Raw genomic sequence first — 21,943 nt, 5'->3', positions numbered from 1 at the left:
CTGCAGTGTGGTTTGCTCGGATCTGATCCCTGGCCTGGGAACCCCGTATGCTGTGGGGCAGCCAAAAAAGAAAAAAATATAGATATATGTGCATGTCTTTGAAAATGAATCATCCCTTGAGACAAAAAGTGGGAATGTCTTTTCCTAACCTTTAATTTCTGCCAGAAATTTTGAGCTTATAATATCCAATCCCAGAGAATTCCACCTAGCCATGGAGATTTTCTGCTACAAAGATATTTATTCATAAATTTGAAAGCAATAAAATATTCTCATGAAGTTTTCTCATGGGACTCTGAAGTTACATGTAGGCTGGGCTGGCTCCTTTTTACCCCCCTTTCTCTGCATTTTTAGTTCAATTTTCAACTCCGTCTCTCAGCTATTACTTTTGTCCTTAGTGTTCGCTGTTGTTCTTCCTTTAAGAGTCACTAGATTGGCAGTTTGTCAAAAGATCAATTTGTGATTCCGTATGTTATGCTTTTCCTAGCACTTCTGTCAGGGAAGGTTTAAAGAATTCTAAAATGAGGGCTGTCTCTTCTCTAGTTGGCCTGGAGTGGAAGTGGTAATTTGGATTTGCTTTGCTTATACTGGTAATGATTGTACAGTCAGAGAAATGCATTTTAAGGCATGCAAGCTCTGCCTGCATTTCACAGGACTTGTATTGCCTATGGGGGTAAACATATTTCATGGTCCCTAAGGACTGAACAGAAGGAAAGCTTTCTAATGATTGTACAGTCAGAGAAATGCATTTTAAGGCATGCAAGCTCTGCCTGCATTTCACAGGACTTGTATTGCCTATGGGGGTAAACATATTTCATGGTCCCTAAGGACTGAACAGAAGGAAAGCTTTCTAATCTTGGAATTGGATTTTTTTCTGAGGGGATACATATTTACATAAATTAGAAAGAAAAACCATTAGGGAATTTTTTTTTTTAAGAATGCATAAGCTGGTAAGACCTCTAAAAAAATCAAAACAAAGGAATATTTTAATAATAGTTGTGAATAAGCTATTAATTCTTATCTCTTAGCACCTTTCCCTTTTCCTCATTAACCCTTTTCTTCCTATGCTGGTCAGTAATATCTTTGCTCAGATAATTTCTGTATTTGTGTTTCTTCCTCAGAAGAATATCCCAGTACTATGTGGAATACATACTTACATTGTTATAAGTGGATATGATATTGGAATTTGGATTGCTAAGGAGGCAGGATGCCATCACATTGTTGTTTTGATGACTTACCATGTTTCTAGTTTTAAGATATTTATTTCAAAGGATTATTATTATTATTTTTTTTTAACATTTACCCTAAGGATGTAAGTGATTTTTTTTTTTTGGCTTTTTGCTATTTCTTTGGGCCGCTCCCGCGGCATATGGAGGTTCCCAGGCTAGGGGTCCAATCGGAGCTGTAGCCACCGGCCTACACCAGAGCCACAGCAACGCGGGATCCGAGCCGCGTCTGCAACCTACACCACAGCTCACGGCAACGCCAGATCCTTAACCCACTGAGCAAGGGCAGGGACCGAACCCGCAACCTCATGGTTCCTAGTCGGATTCGTTAACCACTGCGCCACGACGGGAACTCCCTCAAAGGTTATTTATTATAAAGTATCACACATCTTTTTTCTCTTACTTCAAGATCTAAGTGGATGAGAAGTTCCCATTGTGGCACAGTGGGTTGGGCCTCTGCAGAGGCACAGATTCAACCCTGGCCCAGGAACTTCCATATGCCATGGTGTGGTTATAAAATCTAAGTGGATGAAATAAAGACCCATCTTATGATATGTATATATATATTTGTGTGTGTGTGTGTATGTATGTATATATATAGTTATTATTTTTTACTGAGCTATGTCTATGGAACTTTCTTTTATAGGAAACTATAGTATTCTGTACAACAATCTGAAGGAGAAAGGCTCAGAAGTGAAAAAAACAAGGTGAAAATATCTCTAAGTCATATAGGTCAATTTTAGCTAGAGAAAGTACATCTTTAGTAGTTAAGCTAATGGCCATCTTTCAATTTAAAAGAAAGGAGAAATGTGAGCAGTTGACTCAAGGCAGTATTATAGAAGTCATAGAGATGGACAGGGCTAGGAAAGAAAACAATCATCCCTGGCCGGGAGATTATCTGAAGATGAGAGAGTTCAATTTATTTGGATAGAAGCTGTGTTACTTTAGATTTGGGGGTTGGGGAAGAAGGCAACCAAACCAGATTTTGACCACTTAAGGCAAAAAGAAAAAAGAATATTTCCCAAATAGAAGTTGAAGAACCTACTTTAGGGGTAAAAATACAGCTTGTCTATGGACCAGCAATGTTAGAGTCTCTGCCTCTTGTGTATAGAGCCATTTGTCCTATGGGGGACACGACTGCCCAATATACCCAAGATTTACATCTTATGGCTTCAAGCATCAGGGGCCAACTCTCCATCTTTTTTTCTTTCTAACACCCAAATTCCTGGGGGTGGGCCTTATTGGCCTTGACTGAGTGAGGTGCTCAGTGTGGACCACAAGTGATTAGCTGTGGCTGGAAGGAAGGGTCAGATTGCAGCAGGGCTGCCCTGCTGTGGCTTTGTTGTAGTGGGAAGAAAAAAAGAGGGAAGAACAGTTTCTAGAATAAGAAAAGGGGCTAGGGAGACTACCTCAGAGTTTTCCACTGGAGAAGTATGTCTCCAAATCATTTGATTCATGGGATTTAGCTAGAAGAGATGATTTGATGATTGAGCACAGAAATCCCATGAAGCTACCAATATATTCTGGTAAAATAGCAGTACCAGAAGCTTTACCAAGGTTTATTTTAACTGCTTGGATATAAAAAGGATAGTTTATTAATATTGATTTTATACATTTTCCCTTAATAAATTGTTTTGGAATTGCTGCTGGAAGGCATTGATAAATCTGATGCAGTTGCCTCATTTTATAGAGGAAGGATCAAAAAGGATAAGTAACTTGACCAAGGTCACGTGGTAAATAAGTGAAGACATCTGCACTGAAATCCAACTGTTACTTTTTATCTAGTGCTGATTTTCTTGTTTGTTTGTTTGTTTCTTTGTTTTTTAGGGCCGCTCTTATGGCTAATGGAAATTCCCAGGCTAGGGGTCAAATTGAAGCTGCAGCTGCTGGCCCACACCATAACGATGCCAGATCTGAACCACGTCTACAACCTACACTGCAGCTTGTGGCAACACTGGAGACTTAACTTACTTAGTGGGGCCAGGGACTGAACCAGTGTCCCCTCAGCCACACGGGAACTCCTAGTGCTAATATTTTGATCTTATTATTTACTTAGAAATAGTTTATATTTTGCTAAAAAATATTTAAGGATGATAGGTTCTTATTTACACAATCTCTGAATAAAACCATGTATAAATCCCTGGTCTCACTGTGCCCAGTGGCAGCAAGACTTAACAGCAGGGCAGAACTTTAGCTCAGAAATGGATAATTGTCAATTCTACACATTGCTCTCTCCTGAATGAAAGGCCACTTCTGCCCAGAGATGACTTGCAAATAGATCTACAGGGAAAGCCAGGATTTAGGAAGCAGATTTAGATTCTGTTAGCTCTAAGATAGTTCTGTAATGCTAGATCAGGGTATATTGCAATTTAATATGGCAGTGTTGATGTGGTCAGTAAGGATTTCAAAGCTGAAATACAAGTTATGGCCCCATGCATAAAGGCAAACATGTAAGCAAATAACAAGACAATTCCTGATTACTACCATGAAGAGAATAAAATAGGGGATGCAATAATGAGTAATGGGAGGCTACTCGAGATTAGGGAATCCGGAGTTCCCATCGTGGCTCAGTGGTATCATGGCTCAGTGGCAATGAACCCAAATAGGATCCATGAGGATGCAGGTTCAATTCCTGGCCTTGCTGAGTAGGTTAAGGATCTGGCATTACCATGAGCTGTGGTGTAGGTCCCAGATGTGGCTTTGTCCAGCATGGCCCTAAAAATACAAAACAAAACAAAACAAACCCAAAAAAACCAAGGTTAGGGAATCAGTGAAATTTTCTGAGTTAATGAGTGATTCAAGAAAACTGCTGGGAGTTCCTGCTGAGGTGCAGTGAGGTAAAAATTTGACTGCCATCTGCTGGGGTTGCTGCAGAGGTGGGTTTGGATCCTTAGCCTGTGCAGTGGGTTAAAGGATATTGCCTTGCAGCTGTGGCTTGGATTAAATTCCTGGCCCTGGAACTTCCATGTGCTGTCGGTGTGGCAATAGGGGGAAAAAAAAACTATCAAAGTAAAAACCACAGAGTTCTCTGTTGGCTCAGCAGGTTAGTGATCTGGCATTGTCACTTTTGAGGCTCCGGTTACTGCTGAGGCACAGGTCTGATCCCCAGCCTGGGAGCTTCTGCATGCCATAGGTGTGGCCAAAAACAATAAATAAATTTAAAAATAAAAATAAAAGCTACATATCAGTAATTTCAATAATAAAATCATATAGTCTTATCAATAAAAGCCCAAAATGATATCCAGTTTTAAACACCTTAAAAGTGGGATATAGGGGAATTCCCATCGTGGCGCAGTGGAAATGAATCCAATTAGGAACCACGAGGTTGTGGGTTTGATCCCTGGCCTCGCTCAGCGGGTTAAGGATCTGGTGTTGCCATGAGCTGTGGTGTAGGTTGCAGGCATGGCTCAGATCTGGCATTGCTGTGGCTCTGGTGTAGGCTGGAGGGCTACAGCTCCAATTAGACCCCTAGCCTGGGAATCTTCATATGCCATGGATGTGGCCCTAAACAAGACAAAAAGACAAGGAAAAAAAAAAAAGAAAAATCGTAAAACTTTGAAAGAGGCTATGGAAAAATAAGCACACAGACATTGCTATTGTTGGTATAAATTCTTAAATCTCATATTCTCAATTTAATTCTTAAAAAGTGACTTAGCATTAAATATTGGGAGAAAAAAATATAAATACCCTTTTGCAGGTGAAGATTCATCCTAAGAAAATTTAGCTGTTAATATTAATCCCCACCTAGAATGCTTACTTCATATCAGGCACTTTTCTGAATGCTTGACATATATTAACTCATTTAATCTTAATTGCAGCTTTATGAATAGGTACTTTATTTATTTATTCATTTATTCATTTGCCACACCTGTGGCATATGCATGTTCTTGGGCCAGGGATCAAACCCAAGCCACAGCTGTGACCTACACCACAGCTGCAGCAATGCCAGATCCTTAACCCATTGTGCAGGGCCAGGGATTGACTCTGTCTTTGCAGAGACAGAGCTGCTGCAGAGACAGTGCCAGATCCTTAACCTGCTGTGCCACAGCAGTAACTCCAGAAATAGGTAATTTTAGTACCCTCATTTTACAGATGAGGAAACTGAGGGATGCCAAGGTTAAGTAAATTGCTTAAGATCAGAGTCTGCCTCCCCATGGCGCAGTGGGTTAAGGATCTGACTGCAGCGGCTCAGGTCTCTGTGGAGCTGAAGGTTTGATCGTTGGCTGGGCCCAGTGGACTAAAGGGTCTAGCATTGCTGCAGTTGTAGCATAGGTCACAGATGTGGCTTGGATTCAGTCCCTGGCCCAGGAATTTCCATATGCTGCAGGTGTAGCCATAAAAAATTAAAAAAAAAATAGGCATTCCCATTGTGGCTCAGTGGGTAACGAATCTTACTGGCATCCACGAAGACGCAGGTTCCATCCCTGGCCTTGCTGACTGGGTTAAGGATCCGGAATTGCTGTGAGCTGTGTAGACTTGGCTCAGATTCTGGGTTAAGGATCCGGAATTGCTGTGAGCTGTGTAGACTTGGCTCAGATTCTGCGTTGCTGTCACTGTGGCATAGACCAGCAGCTAGAGCTTCAGTTTGACCCCTAGCCTGGGAAACTCTATATTCCACAGTGCAGCCCTAAAAAGCAAATAATAATAACAATAATAATAATAATAAAATAAAAAGATAAATTACATAAGATCACATGGCCAATGGCAGAGCTGAGATTTGAATGATTAAGTATATTATAGTACATTCATTAAATAGATAATTATTCAGGTTATTTAGAACTTTTCTTGGTGCAGAGCACCAACTTCACAAAAGTATTACTTGTCCTTTTGCGTCTCTGTGTCCATATATCTTTGAGCCATTCATAAAGATCAGGAGGCCTTGCCCCAATTGAGTGCTCTTTTATTATTTTCTGCTGCAGCAGCCTGTGGCTCCATATATTATGGCATCAGATGGACTGAGTGGCTAAAGTGAAAATTCTTTAGGAGTATAAATTATCATTTTCCCTGGATACTTTAGCCACATTTAAAGAACTCATACATTTCTTTGACCTCATATTCTCACCCTTGTTACCTCACCCAAGGGAAATAAAGTTGTTTCTTACTATAAATATATTAACATAATTATTAAGATATTTCTTACCTTAAAGGGCAATGAAGATCTAAATAGGGTATTGTATTGGAAATGATGCAAAAGATTTTCAAACTATTTAAAATAATTTTATTTACAGAAAGCAAAACAAGAAACAAAGTATTTTAGCATGTCTCTTCATATTTTTCCTAGTAATTTTAAAAATAATACATCCCATTTATTAGATGTCTACCATGTGCCAGAAACTATGCTAAGCTCTCTATTTAATTTATTGCTTTTGATCCTCTCGATAGCCGTAAGAGTAGGTATTATTTATTATCACCATGTCACAGATAAGAACACAGAAACTCGGAGAAGTTAGGTAACTTGCCCCAGGTCATAAAATCCATGAAAGAAAGAGCTAGGATCTAAAACCAGATCTGTCTGAATCCAGAAATCAAGCTGTTAATCGTATTGATACTATCTTTTCTTCTCTTCTTTTCCAAAAATAAATTTAGATTTACTTTCCCTAGTCTTTAGTTCTAAGATGAAGTTCTAACTCTGTGGTTACAAATAACATTATAATCAATTGCCTTGGAAATGAAGAGGGTATCGTAAATTAAAACCAGATGGATTAGAATATTAAATATGAAAAAAGGTGAAGTTATGATTTTTTTTGACCAGAACCTTTCTGTATGATGAAAACAGATGAAAAATCAATTAAGGGAATGTAAAAGTGGAATATGGAATACTCTCTCAGCAAATTTACATATATATATTTTACAGATGTATTTACTAAAAAGGAATATTGTTTACAATTAATGTTAATGCCAGTAGGGAATGAAATTATCTAAATATGTATTGATTTCAATTGCAACTCTTTTTCCAGAGGTATCTTTTTCCCCTTTGTTTGCAGGCTCAACCATATAAGGTACAACCTTACACTAAAAAAATCTCACTTGTACCAAAGACATTGTATCTAACCCAAAGGCTGACACCTGTTTCAGAGTGGTCAGTTTTACCATTTTTGATACTATGAATAACTTCCAATAGTTCTCTTACTTTTTCTTTCTTGGAACCTGAGATTTAAGAAAGTTCTTATGAATGTAGAAGATTGATTATTCTGACGCCATGAAACAAATAGCCACCATAACTGATTTTAAACCTGTCCTGTCATATGACTTACCTGATAAGCACACTTTAACAAACCAACCGCTTTTGTCAGTCTCTCGCTTCTGAAAGTCAGCCTTTCAGGGAGAGAGACTTACTTCAGTAGCATGCTCCTGAGACCAACAGTAGTCTCACTTGAGTAACCACACTTCTGCAGAGGATGCCAACCCAGTTATACTCTGAGTTCAGTTCCTGAACGCCATACTTCCCTAAATCCTTATATAGTTAGTATAAGATTGGCAATGGGTTCTGCTAAAAAAGACTGTGTCTAACTGACATCTCTTACTATAATAAACAATAAATTTGCTTTGTCTTTTTATTTCAGATGTTACGTGATAGTTGAATTTATTTTGTTATTCTAGGATTTGTAAACAAATATGTCTATGTTTAAGCCTAGGTCTTTGTATAGAGCAATTAGACTTTTTGGTTTAGATGTGTTCACTAAATAGGTGCATAAAATCATTATACCTTTTGTTTTGAGGTATGCCATTTGAGAAATTTTTTTCACCGTTAACCTGCTTGGTCTCCTGTTGATTGCCTTGCTTTTGCTGCTGTTTGCCTACATGTACACAGTCTTCTTTCCTGTGTTTTTGCTTTGTTCTTGGTTGTTTTGTTTCTTTTGAATGTGTAAGTGGGTATTCCATAGGGAACCGATGGGTGCATAAGCCCAGTAGGTTTTCAATTCAGCACAAGCCAGACTTGAGGGCTAATGGTTGGAGATCTGTTGTTAGACCAGCAGTCAATTTGTGAGGGGGAAAAAAAAAAGAGTTTGTCAAACTTTATCTAGAATCTCCTATAAAACCTTTTTTATAGGAGTACACTCTTTCTTGTTAATTTGTTCACTTTGTTTTGTCCATACTCAAGCATCAAGCGTCAGGTTGTTGAGTGAGTGGCCTCTTCCTAGTTAGTCTCTGCTTTGTTGGAGAACCCAAATACCTTTCAAAAGCCCACACTATAGACTGACTGAAGTGCCTGTCTTTCTTGTGTGTCATGGGTTTGTCTATGCCAAAATCTCATCCTCTTCCTGGAAGAGCTTCTATTTCTTTTAAAAAGCATTGCACTTTTCTTGGTAAACAGAGAAAACTTTTTGACTTAAAATATTAATGTCGTATTTGACATGTCCAGATCTTTAAATTAGTATAATTAAGGAGAACTTTAAAAATATTAGGAGACAAAATACCAAATAATTAATAGTCAGCTTCTATGGACTTTTTTTTTTTTTTTTTTTTTTTTTGGTCTCTTTTTTTGCTATTTCTTTGGGCCGCTCCCACGGCATATGGAGGTTCCCAGGCGAAGGGTCGAATCGGAGCTGTAGCCGCTCCCACGGCATATGGAGGTTCCCAGGCGAGGGGTCGAATCGGAGCTGTAGCCCCTGGCCGACACCAGAGCCACAGCAACGAGGGATCCGAGCCGAGTCTGCAACCTACACCACAGATCACAGCAACACCGGATCCTTAACCCACTGAGCAAGGGCAGGGACCGAACCCTCAACCTCACGGTTCCTAGTCGGATTCGTTAGCCACTGCGCCACGACGGGAACTCCATTAGTCAGCTTCTATGTCATGCTAAGAGCTCAAAAAAGTTCTAACTCAAGACAGTCTCTCTCAAAGACTTTGTAACTTTTTGAAACCTATTCACTTTGCATTTCTCTCTTGTTTTCTACTCAATTTTACTAGACTTTCTAAATGAGCTATTCTTTTCTCAGGGTTTTTTCAGAGGAAGAACAATTATATTGTAAAATTTTGAGGCCAAAAGATTGAATTAAAATTCTTATCTAGAGCCAAGTTAAGGGGCATAATTAAGGATTTTCCTAAATTTGCAATACAGGCAGAAATTTTTAAACTAAATTTAATATTTTGTTACACAGTTTATTTCCTCCATTACATATCTATACCAATCAGTTTACCATTGCATATCTATACCAACTAGTTTAGCTAATGCTTAGCCAGGGAAAATGCTTAATAAGCTGAAAGATAGTAAAGAAAAGATTTAAATCACCCAGTTATATAAACTTAACAAGTTTGTTTTAAGAGGGCAATAAAAACTTAAAAATTGACTAAAATGAGACAATTTCAGAAACAGTTATTTTAAGGGAAAAATTGTAGAATAGTTCAAATTGTAAACAAAACAAAAATGAAAAATATACTTCAGGAAATATTCTAGAAGCTGAAGTAAACACCCAACAAAGTAGAGATGTTATAAATGGGATCAAATCTGAACTAAGGAATTTAATAATAAAAAAGAAAGTGAAATGTAAAATTACCCATCTAGAAAATATTCAACATGTAGCTAGATATTGCCAGAGCCTTAGGAAGTAAAAAAGCTGAAACTCATTGGTGTTTGGCTTACTGGTTAAAAAAAATACCAAAAAAAAGAGAGCCTCTGTTTCTACACATTGGGAGCCTGTGGATTGGAATACCTGTAGATACTGCAAACACAAAGGCAACTGAAAGAATCAATGTTCTGTACTGGCTAAGAAAAAGAAGGACAGTTATCCAAAATGTGTCCCCAGTGATGCTGCTGTAAGGGTGACGTTAAGTCCCAGTACTTCCCTTTTCTTCTTAATTCTCAAAGGGACTAATACAGCTTTTTGTTGCTCTGGAGTCACTATATCTACCTTTAATCTCCTTACAATAAGACATTAGATCCCTGAGAATAAAATTTTAAAGTTGTTTGAAATCTAAGAAGGACTACAATAAGAAAAGAAAGAGAGAAGTTTTAACTGGAAGTAAAAATGACTGGCTGTGCCAGACGGTAAAAGAAGATAATAAAAGACAAATTAGAGGGTATGTAGTAAGTTATGGGAGACGTGAAGAAAAACAAAGTTTATTTGCCTTGGTTTACTGGATGCACTAAAATGGTGAAAATTTCTAAGAATTCTAAGACCTTTGCCAAGTTCCAACCTGTAATTGATACTCAGGAATCATGATCAGGAAGCTATTCCTTTCTTCTTTGTGACACAATTTCTACAACTTTAATAGGTAGGGATTTACTTTGCAAATGGAACCACCAGATAAAATGTATCGCACAAGGATTACTTTTTTTTTTTTTTTTTTTTTTTTGTCTTTTTGCCTTTTCTTGGGCCGCTCCCTCGGCACATGGAGGTTCCCAGGCTAGGGGTCTAATCGGAGCTGTAGCCACCACCAGCCTAAGCCAGAGCCACAGCAATGCAGGATCCGAGCCGCGTCTGTGACCTACGCCACAGCTCACAGCAACGCCGGATCGTTAACCCACTGAGCAAGGGCAGGGATCGAACCCGCAACCTCATGGTTCCTAGTCGGATTCGTTAACCACTGCGCCATGATGGGAACTCCAAGGATTACTTTTTAAAGTCTCAGAAAATTTCTCTGGCACAATAAACTTATAGCTGATATGGTTAATAATATACCTAGATTATGTATGGTTTAGGAACTCACTGAAGAAATAGCTATGGTCCCAGAATCCCAACAGGCAAAAGATTCCATGGACACAGCCAGATTAATTAAAACAGAGGCCATAAAAGTCTTCCTGGATTATATAAATGTTTCCTTTTTTTGTACATACATGAGAAAGATAGACCATGGGTTTATAGGTCTTGACTCACTGACCTGGTACACACTCAAGACCTATTGCTTGTTACAAAGCCAGCCCCTTAATTCAGTAGCCAATGCTTAGCTTAGTCGCCTCAGAACAATTACAGACCTCAACTAAATATGTTAAAACATCTTCAGATCTTGTACTATGATTACCTTTAAACCTGATGTTATATATGATAAGCTCCTTATGGGTAGTTAAAAACACTCATCATATTTACACTAGTCAATAAGTTAGAAGTACTGATATTTTCTTCATCTCATATTATTATCTATTGGTGAAACACTCTTATTCCAGCAGCTGTATAACACTTACCCAATGGATAATTATCTGATTGTGTTTCAGAAATTTGTTGTCTAGAACAGAATTTTTGGACTCTCAATACCAACTGCTGACTTCATATTCTTTGTTGCTCCAATACTAAATGCTGACAGTGTTATTTGTTGATGGGTTTTATATTAGTTGTGACAAAGAGTGTACGGCTTGAAAAGCCGAAAATATTTAATATCTAGCTTTTTACAGAGAAAGTTTGCTAACTTTTGGCCTAAATAATTATCATCATAACTTTATAATTCAGCTCTTCCAAACTATTTTTAATTCAACTATTTAAATGAATGATGTAAGAGTATACTGCTCTAACTTTACCAGTAATGATACTCTTTGCATACAATATATAAATAAAAAAAGTCCTTACATCAGAGAAGCTGCAAAATGAAAACAGTAATGTTTTGTCACACAATACTTAGAGATAACATATTTGCAGCTCTGTCAAAGTCAAATTATCTTAAGAACAGCTTTTTGCTCTTTTTTCTATGAAGAAATTAGGTTCTTCAGTGCCAATCCAGAACCAAGGTAATTATTCTGTTGAATTGTTAGTTAGGGTAGGATTCTTGTGGTAGCCATTGTCCAAGATGGTCCCTAATAATAATTTTCACTTCTTGGTATTCATGCCCTTATAAAATACCTTGTACATTGTACCCTTCCTACATTGTATCAGGGTTGGTCTGTGTGACCCACAGAATATGGCAAAAATATGGAATTCCCTTTGTGACTCAGCGGTAACAAACCCAACTAGTATCCATAAGGATATGGGTTCCATTCCTGGCCTTGCTCAGTGGGTTAAGGATCTGATTTTGCAGTGAGTTGTGGTATAGGTCACAGTTGCAGCTTGAGTCTGGCATTGCTGTGGCTATGGTGTAGGCTGGCAGCTGCAGCTCCAATTTGACCCCTAGCCTGGGAACTTTCATATTGCTGTGGGTGGGGCCCTTAAAAAAAAAAAAGAATATGGCAATAGTGAGGGCAATAAATATGGCATTGTAATTTCTGCCTTGCTCTCTCTAATGTCATTCAGAAGTTAGCTGCCATGATGTGAGCAACGCTATGGAGAGAGGGGTCCCTGTAGCAAAGAATTGAGACACCCTGCCAATGCCAGTAAGAAAGCAAGGGCTCCAGTCAACAGTCATGTGAATGAGTCTTTGGGGAGCAGATCCTCCACTCTATTCAAGTCTTCAGCAAACTGCAGCCATGGCTGACATCCTGACTGCAACCTCAAGAGGCACACTGAACCTGTTTCCAGATTCTTGACCCTCAGAAACAATGTTAGATACTAAATGTTCTAGTTTTCAAGCTACCTGCCAAATTTGAGATAATTTGTTCTAGAACAATAGATAACTAGTATAATTCCCCAGCATCCTAAATGGGCTTGTACTCTTTTCAAAGAGTACAAAAGTATAAAACCTTTAACGTGGGAGTTCCAGTTGCGGCGAAGCAGAAACGAATCCGACTAGGAACCATGAGGTTGCGGGTTTGATCTCTGGACTCACTCAGTGGGTTAAGGATCCAGCGTTGCTGTGAGCTGTGGTGTGGGTCGCAGATGCAGCTCAGATCTGGCGTTGCTGTGGCTCTGGCGTAGGCCAGCAGCAACAGCTCTGATTAGACCCCTAGCCTGGGAATCTCCATATGCCGTGGGTGCGGCCCTAAAAGGACAGAAGACAAAATAAATAAATAAATAAAACCCTTAATGTGGAGAGAATCCTGAGAGTAATGATCCTATCCATAGGAGTTAAACTACTGAAGGCATTTATGAAAAATATGTTTCATTATTTTGGCTGACATAGTAAATAGTACAGCTCAAATTCTGGGGCACAACAAACAGGTTTAAATTCCTTAAACTAAGTAGTTATAGATAATAGAATGGACTTGAATTTTCTTTTGGTGATCCAGGGAAGGTTTTGAACCACTGCTAACACTATATGTTATACCTAAATTCTACAATGAGTTGGAATAATCCATATCTAAGCTAAAGGAAAGGCAACCTAACCTCTTTGAGACTTTTTTCACAATCAGAGCTAGGAAATTTGGGATCATGGCATTGAAATGTTCTCCAGTCCCTTCCATTTATACTTTACTTGTCTCACTATTGTTAAATGTGTATTTTTCAGAGTCTTAAATACTTAGTGCAGCCACTGTCCTTATTGATGATTGAGAAAATGATAGATAATAAAACAGAATAAAATCATGTTGATAGACATGTAAACTGAAAATAAAATTTCCATTGATGAAACCTCACCTTCAAGGAAAATCAGCAACAGTGGTAAAGATCTATCTGCATAATCCTTGAAGGTCTCTCCTAAAGCTTTAGTTGAATGACAACCGAAAGGAAGGACTGAAAATAAAGTAGTTCCTATAAACTTAGAAAAAGATTGATTTTTGCTATAGCAAAGGTAAGAAGTAGTCACAAAAACCAGTTTTAAACCCATTCAATCAAGAATAACTTGCTTCAGTAAACCCCTCGTGAAATCAGCCTATCAGGTTTAGACTCACTCCAATAAACACACCTCTGAGTGCCAACTAATCAACAGCAGTCTCACCTGAGTAACCATGGACTACAGATGATGTCAACCCACTTACACACCTGAAAATCTGACAACGGGTACTCCATGTTCCCACCAAAGAAAGACCCTTTATAAGGTAAAGAGTTTGCTCTGCTTAGAGAGACTGTGCCTGACCAGCAATATATTCAGCTTTGTCTTTTTATTTCACATGTTGAGTGGTCCCAGCATCCTTCGGCAAACTCTCCAATTCCTTTATCGTTCATTAAACCTTTGCCAATTTAATAGTACTAACAGTGGAAATGACGATGGTGATGGTGGTGTAACCTCTGCTTACTGTACACCATGCACTGTGCGAAGGGCTTTGCGTTATTATCTCAGTAATGGAGGACTGCCAGCAATATTTGGCTGCCAGCACTTTTTAGATTTTCAGGTAGCACTCAGACCTGAAGAAGTTATTAGCCCTGACTTACTCGGCTTGCCAGTCATTTGCTTTTTTGCTTTCACATCCCCTTCTCACCCTTTCCCTGTTCTGCTCAATATCACAGAGAGCAGACTTATGCAGACTGAGTTTTCCATGCTCTTCTGTCATTTGGCTTAAAGCTCAGTTCTGCTAATGGGAATCTGTAGTGAAAGATGAAAGAAAGGCAGGAAGGGAGGAAAGGAGAAGGCAGAGTATCTCTTTCAGCAATAGCTGTATTTCCTTCCATTGCACCCTCCCCTTTGAATGGGCCTTCCTTGGTGGTCATCACTCACATTATTCTGTTTGAAATACCTAGGGCTCTTTCTGACTTTCTAAATCAATCAGAAAGAACTGGTGGTGGAACTGGTACCAGGTAGATTTGAGAGACTTGAGATTTAGTCCCAAGTCTGCCTCTAAATTACTTATGAGCTTGAAACAATCACAGTTTGGTGCCTCAGTTTTGCTATCAATGCAAGGGAATTATTCAGCTTTAAGGTGAATACCGCTACCTCACCCAACTAAGATCTTCTATAATGCTGGGCTTGCAGAATTCGCTGAACATTTTTAAGAGTCATAACTTTCCCCTTCTCCCATGTAACAGCTTTAAGGGACTTGATTACATCTATAAATATAGCTGTTCTCTTAACCAGGTGAAACATAAAAAATACCCTTTTTTGTGAACAGGGCAAGCTATATAATTTGAGGGGCCTGAGCCAGTGCAAAATGAAAAAAGCAGGGGACAAATGCCATTAAAAGTATTACAATAAAGCTTTTCCTTCAAAAATATTTTGTGACTTATAAAATACATCAGAGGTGATAGGGATGTACAAGTAACAATACAACGAACAAAGTGCAAAAAATATTTTTAGTACCATAATTATTTTATTTTATTTTATTTTTAGGGCTGCGCCCACGGCATATGGAGATTCCCAGGCTAGGGGTCTAATTGAAGCCACAGCTGCCGGCCTACGCCAGAACCATAGCAATACCAGATCCGAGCTCCATCTGCAACCTACACCATAGCTCATAGCAACGCCGGATCTTTCACCCACTGAGCAAGGCCAGGGGTCAAACCCACAACCTCATGGTTCCTAGTTGGATTTGTTTCTGCTGATTTGTTACTGCTTTATCAATGTGATGTCTTGATTAATCATAATTTTGTGGCTTTCTTTTATGCAAATTCATTTAATAGGTCATTAAAACGTATACCTTTAGCAATTTTTTCTTTCTTTATCTTTTTTTTTTTGGTGTGGGGGAGCTTCTATATCTGCAGCACATAGAAGTTCCCAGGCTTCCAGGCTAGGGCTTGAATCAGAGCTGCAGCTCCCGGCCTACACTGCAGCCACAGCAATGCCTGATCTAAGCTGTGTCTGCAGCCTACATGGCAGCTCATGGAAATGCTGTATCCTTAAACCCATGGAGTGAGGCCAGGGATTGAACCCCCATCCTCATGGATACTAGTCAGATTCTTAACCCGCTCAACCGTGGTAGAAGCTCCCAGCAATTTTATTTTCAATTATACAATTGAAAGAGACATTAGTTGCTCTTGGGAAATAAAGATTAGAAATAATTTTTGATAATTTTAAATTTTGACAAGGATCTTTCTGCTGATGCAGTTGTTGGAGCTGCTTAGAGTATTTTATAGGCTGTGGCAACATTTGGGATACATTTCTGATAAATTATTTTGAAATAAAAATTTTAGTGCATGTAGAGTTAATGAATTTCATGGAACAATTTTTCTAAAAATGTTTCATTCTTTATACAAGTCAGTTTTGTATAAGTTGAAATTTAAAATGTAAATTTATACGATGGCATTTTAATGTTTCCTCTGACATTTCCTGTAAGTTGTGGAGGTTGTACAGGAAACCAAATGCGGGAGTTCCTGCTGTGGCACAGTGTGTTAAGAATCCAGCTGCAGCGGCTTGGGTCACTGTGGAGGTACAGGTTCAATCCCCAGCCTGGCACAGTTGGATTTGGAGTTGCTGCAGCTGCAGTGTAGGTCACAACTGTGCCTTGGATTCAATTTCTGGCCTGGAAACTTCCATGTACCATGGGTGTGACTATGAAAAAAAAAAAAAAAAAAAAAAGGGAAGAAACCAAATGTGGCTTTATGATTTGTATAAAATTTAAAGCACTAGTTTAATCATTCTATCAACACATATTCAACTACAAGGAAGAAAAAAATTTTTAATTATTCTTCTTATTAATGACTGGTTCATCTGAAGCCTCATAGTTAAGTAGTATACCTTTCTGTCAAATGCCATGATCTTTAAATTTAGTTTCTATTTCTAAGTCTGTGGCTATGTGCTTTGCAATATTGAAACATTTTTTTAAATAACCTGAGATTCTAAACTATTTAAAAGACAGTAATGACCCATGTCATGCTTTCTTGCATTGTTCATGTGTACTGTTTTATTTTGTAGTATTTTCTGAAAAAGTTTACTGCCTGTGTTTTTGGCAGATCCTGTCCCAGCCTCAGGACAGAGTGAATATTTGTGAAGATGCCACAGTCAGGCTCTAGGGACTGATGGGCAAGAGCCTCCTTCCATTCCTCCCAGTGTGCCTGTGTGCAGAAACTTTGCTTTCTCACATGGCTGTGGCTGCTGCTGCCATGGCTGCTGATTTTGTACTACAATTGCTTAGGTCCTGACCTGGCAGCCTTGTATGGGAAAATATAATACTTTTGTGTGCCTAAGTCTTGAAAAATTGAGCAAAATATTGCAGAAGCAGAGTCCAGGATGTGGATCTTTATAAAATATTTGCTAGTACTAATAAGTCTAAATTCACAGGATCTAGACCCAGGACTACTGGTGCCAATGGAAAACCTTAGCAAACTAAGGGGCCCATAGAGATGAGCACAATTGTTTCCATGATGTTCTAATGAAAAAATTTGTTATAGGTGACTGAGAATCTTCAGGAAGTAATGATGCATGAAGATTGGTCTGTTTGGAAGCAAACCTATCCAAAGGTGCGTTTTTGGATGAGAAGTAGAGATAAGTAAGTTTATGTTGACCTAAATGTGTACTTCCTCCAGACTGTGGTGTTATTTATCTTGAGATATTTGATTCCATTGAAGAAATGGGAGTTTATTTGTATGCATGCATGCCATTCTAGTACTTCTTTTTATGACTTTTATTTTTTCCATTATAGTTTATTTACAGTGTTCTGTCAATTTCTACTATACAGCAGAGTGACCCAGTCATACGTATATATACATATTCTTTTTCTCACGTTATCCTCCATCATGTTCCATCATAAGTGACTAGATATAGTTCCCTGTGCTATACAGCAGGATCTCATTGCTTATCCACCCCAAATGCAATAGTTTGCATCTATTAAGCAAAAACTCCCAGTCCATCCCACTCCTTCCCTTCCCCATTCTAGTACTACGTGAAGATTCTACAATATTCATTCATCTTAGGAGTGAAAAATATTGTAGTACTTTTCACAGTGGTACATTAAAAAACTTTTTGTTATGGAAAATTTCAAATATTTACAAAAGTAGAGAGAATGGTATAATGAACCTCTCCTTATGTACCCATTTCCAATAATTTTATGACTCAGTTTTATCTGTATCTCTACCCACTTACCTCAGTCCTGGATTTCTTTGAAACAAATCCCAGACATCATATCATTTTATCTGCAAATATTTCAATATGTATCTTTAAAGGATTAGGCACCATTATTTCACCTAAAATTTAACATTAATAATTACTAGCATTATAAAAATTATAGTTATTATTTACATTTCTCTGTCTATGATACGTGGCTTTGGGGTAAGAATTCAACAGATAGAGAGGAAGGAAGAAAGGGCAATCCAGAAAGGAAAGGATAAGTGATTAGCAAGAGTGATGTGTGTTTATGGGACTTATTTGGTCATGGCTGTTCTCATATAAATCAGTTTGAAAACCAGGACTGGGACCAAAACAATTCAGCCTGTTTAGAAATACTTGATGATTTGGCAGAATCAACCAGTATGGTCTAAGTGGAACACTTTTAAACAAGGAGAACATATTTCCTCTCATAGAATTGCATTATTTAGAGTTAGCAGTTATTTCTTCTAAACCAAGGCTGTCTGTGAAAAAGGCAAAAGAGAGCCCTTTTAAAAATCTTGTTATTTCACAAAAATCTCAGTTGCTCTTTTCACAGCCCTAAAAGTGGAATTGTCGTATAAAATGGGGAAAAATTGTTCTCAGTTGTTCTAAATGGTTGTAAGGCACCATCCATTATAGAGCTGCTTTTATTTTTGCTATGTGACTTGTCAGGTTTGGGAGGGAATGAAATATGTTCTTGTATACTGTGGTAAGAGAAAGATATTTCTGTGTTTGATTGGACTTGAGATGCCGTTGACTGTACCATTATGTACCATTAAGAAAGGGGAAAAAAACCTGTTGACCAAACTGTGACACGATATAAAATTCATTCCAATTTCAGAGATGTTAAAATGTAAAAATGAGTGTGCATTTTAGGATCTATGGTGTAAGGCATTTATTAAGCACCTTTTACATACCAAGTTCTGCTCCCAATCCTTGAACAAACATTATCTCAATTAATTCTTGTAAAAACCTAGTGACATGAGTATCCCTGACACCATTTTATAGATGAGAGAAATGAAGCCCAGAGAAGCTAAAAATGTTGGCTAAAGATCAGAGAGTTAGCAAGTGGAACTCTTCTCAAACCCTTCTCAAACTTGTGTTCTTAATCTGTGGCTCTCCAGTCAAGCTATGCCTTGATAAATTGTGACATTCTTGGGTACTTGCAGCAGGTGGCCTATTTTCAGCTTGGATACTTTTCATTCATGGCAGACTGTTACAGGATCTTCATGGTAAGGCAAAGTCTCATCCCACCCTAACTCATGGGCTTGGCCATGAGGTACATTGAAATTTCATGTGCTAGGGGAGGAAGTAAAGGAAGGGCAAAGTTGGCATGGACCCAAAGGATTTAGCTGCTGGCCAACAGGCAACATCCAAAAGGCCGAAGCAAATAATTTAGAACTGACATAGGATTCCTTGCGAAAATGAATCCTCTAATGGATAGAGCAGCATGGCAGGGGTTTCTGGCTGGGGGCAAAATTCAAAATCCAGTAAGAGGCCATGTATGAGTTCAAGATGGCTCATTTGCTTGTCTTAGATTTCAAGGAACAGATTCAACCACCTGCAGTTAGTGGGCTCAACTTAGGGCAGGCCTCTAATACCAGCAGAAATGGTTGTCTAGGAAAACCTAGCTAGAACTTCAGTTTTATTACCTGGACAGAATGTTAGAAGCATAGGGAACTATAGCTCAATGGGTACTGTGGATCCTTAGGACTTGAGAGCAGGTTTACCAGACACTAACCTACAATAGCATATCAGCTCCATAAGTCAGCTCTCATTTTCACTCTTGACTGGCCAGGGTCCAGACTGCTTGGGTGGTTCCAGGGGCTGAGAATGAACTAGAAGGCTGGAGAAGGAAGGCCCTCATATTTTTCACTTAGAAACCAGTTGAAGCTAGATAGACAGCATTGGGATGCAGGTTGGATAATCCTGTTCTTGCTACTTTTCTTCTTATGCTTTCTTAGCCTTCCTTTTTGTGTTTAAGTTCCATTCAGGCTGTTATTAGTTGTGTGGCCATAGGACAAGCCACTTAACCTCTGTTATCTTCTGTTTACTTTATAGGGAAATAGATATATCTAATTCATACACTGGTTGTAAGGATTAAAAAAGACTAATTGATTACAAAGTTGGTTTCAATACAAGTTAGTTCCTCTTCCTTCCACTCTCAGGCCATGTATTAAATACCAGTTATACAATAATCTCCATTCCTACCTTAATAAGATGGTAATAATTTATGTATAGTTTCCTAAAAGTTGTTCTATTAATTACTGTATTATCTCAGCTGATTTTCCCAAAATCCATTGAAGTAGCTTGCGAAATATTATCTTTTTTTTTTTTCTTTTGTCTTTTTGCCTTTTCTAGGGCCGCTCTTGTGGCATATGGAGGTTCCCAGGCTAGGGGTCCAATCAGAGCTGTACCTGCCGGCCTAGCCAGAGCCACAGCAATGCCAGATCCGAACCACGTCTGCGACCTACAGCACAGCTCATGGCAACGCCGGATCCCCAACCCACTAAGCAAGGGCAGGGATCGAACCCGCAACCTCATGATTCCTAGTCGGATTCGTTAACCACTGCGCCACGATGGGAACTCCGCGAAATATTATCTTTAAAATTTCAATTAAATAGTAACATTTAACAGTAACAATTTTTTTAAATTCCCTATCGCAGAAAGAAAAATCTTAACATCAGTGGGAAAGTCTAAACTTGTCTAAACTTGCTTGCTTAAAGCAGAGGAGAGATGTTAGGGAATAGATGATTGAAAACAGTTTGAATTTTACCCTGGATACTATGATACTAGGAATGTAAGAGTCACTGAACTTTTAAATTATTGCTTGAGTAATATAAATAAAAATCTTTTGGGGTATGCATTTGAATACCAAATGGTTCTTGACTATTCAAAAAGTGGTTCTCTTGGTTTCGAGATAGGGTCTTTAGCTTATATGTCTAACACCCCTGAAAGCGTTTCTGGCCAAGGGGTATTATGTTCAATAGTAATAGAAAGCTAAAATGCCTTTTAATTGGACAGTTCTTTATTGCTTTTAAAATGCTCTTGGCTATTTCCCTTCTAAACTGCTGAAGCATACACTTTGGTAAAAGCAAAGTATACCTAACACATAATCTGGTTGAGAACTCTGAGGGAATGAGATACTTTACAGGGAGACATTTGTCTTTAGGGTGAGAATTCTCTTTGTTTGAGGATGGACCACTTGGAGGAATCCTTTTAGTCATATATTTGTAGGGCGAACACTTATCCATTTTTATCAGGGAAGCTCATAAAGTAGGATAATAACTCCAAATGCAAAAGATTTAAAATAATGTAATGTAATGTTTAATAATGTTTGTTTAATAATGTAAATGTAGTATATTAACAAGTTAATGAAAAAAATTCCCCAGATCTGGATTTAGACTGTCCTTTGCCTGAAAATGATGTGTTCATGGAGTTAGGTGTATTTTTTCCCAAGAAGTATTCATACATACAGATCTGGGAACTGCAGCAGGAAGGTCTGAATTTCTTTTCACCTCAAGGCCAAGGGAGATCTGTGATATGGACGTAGACAAGTTTGAAGCATCACTAGATGGACTGGATTATTGGTATCCTACACAGGAATGAAGATGGCATAACTATGCTTTGGGGTAGTGTCTGAGGAATCATATGATTGTCTCAGGTGTCTTTGAGATGAGGGCAGCATCACCCATGAAGGATATGTGTGCTCATGCACATGCTGTCCTGAGGTGGGAAAGAGAAGGGTCCTCGTCTGGGGAGAGGTTTTCCTTTTTCCTTTGGGGGCAAAGAGGGAATTGAGCTTGGACTCTGGAACGTGGAAGTGTTTGAGGATGTGGATGGGGTGCAGCTGCCTCCTACCCCTTTCAGGAAAAGACCGTGGAAGCTAGAAGGAGACAGTCAGCTTGTGTTTGCGCTGTGACTCCCAGAGTAACCACCTTTAGTCATAGAAGGTAGTGGGCTACCCTCTTGGTGTATTACTGTTCTCCCCAATCTCTCAGTGAAACCTTATTTAAAGGGAC

General features: G+C 38.6%; 1 protein-coding gene across 9 annotated transcripts in view; it reads left to right on the top strand.

The window, feature by feature from the left end:
- ZNF366 (zinc finger protein 366) overlaps positions 1–21,943 on the top strand; it is a 340,164-nt gene that overhangs the window by 10,972 nt on the left and 307,249 nt on the right. For 7 of the 9 annotated variants that reach the window (XM_021076721.1, XM_021076720.1, XM_021076717.1 and 4 more), the window contains exon 2: positions 17,228–17,296. The gene's annotated coding sequence lies outside the window, so the exon portion shown is untranslated. Of the gene's footprint in view, positions 1–17,227; positions 17,326–21,943 lie in introns of all 9 variants that reach the window. The other 2 variants (XM_021076719.1, XM_021076715.1) reach the window with 1 other exon arrangement.

Source organism: Sus scrofa, chromosome 16 (assembly GCF_000003025.6).
Source record: "Sus scrofa isolate TJ Tabasco breed Duroc chromosome 16, Sscrofa11.1, whole genome shotgun sequence".
NCBI classification, from domain to species: Eukaryota; Metazoa; Chordata; class Mammalia; order Artiodactyla; family Suidae; genus Sus; species Sus scrofa.
Note: the sequence above shows the minus strand (reverse complement) of the source record. Positions and strands in the feature narration are given on the sequence as shown.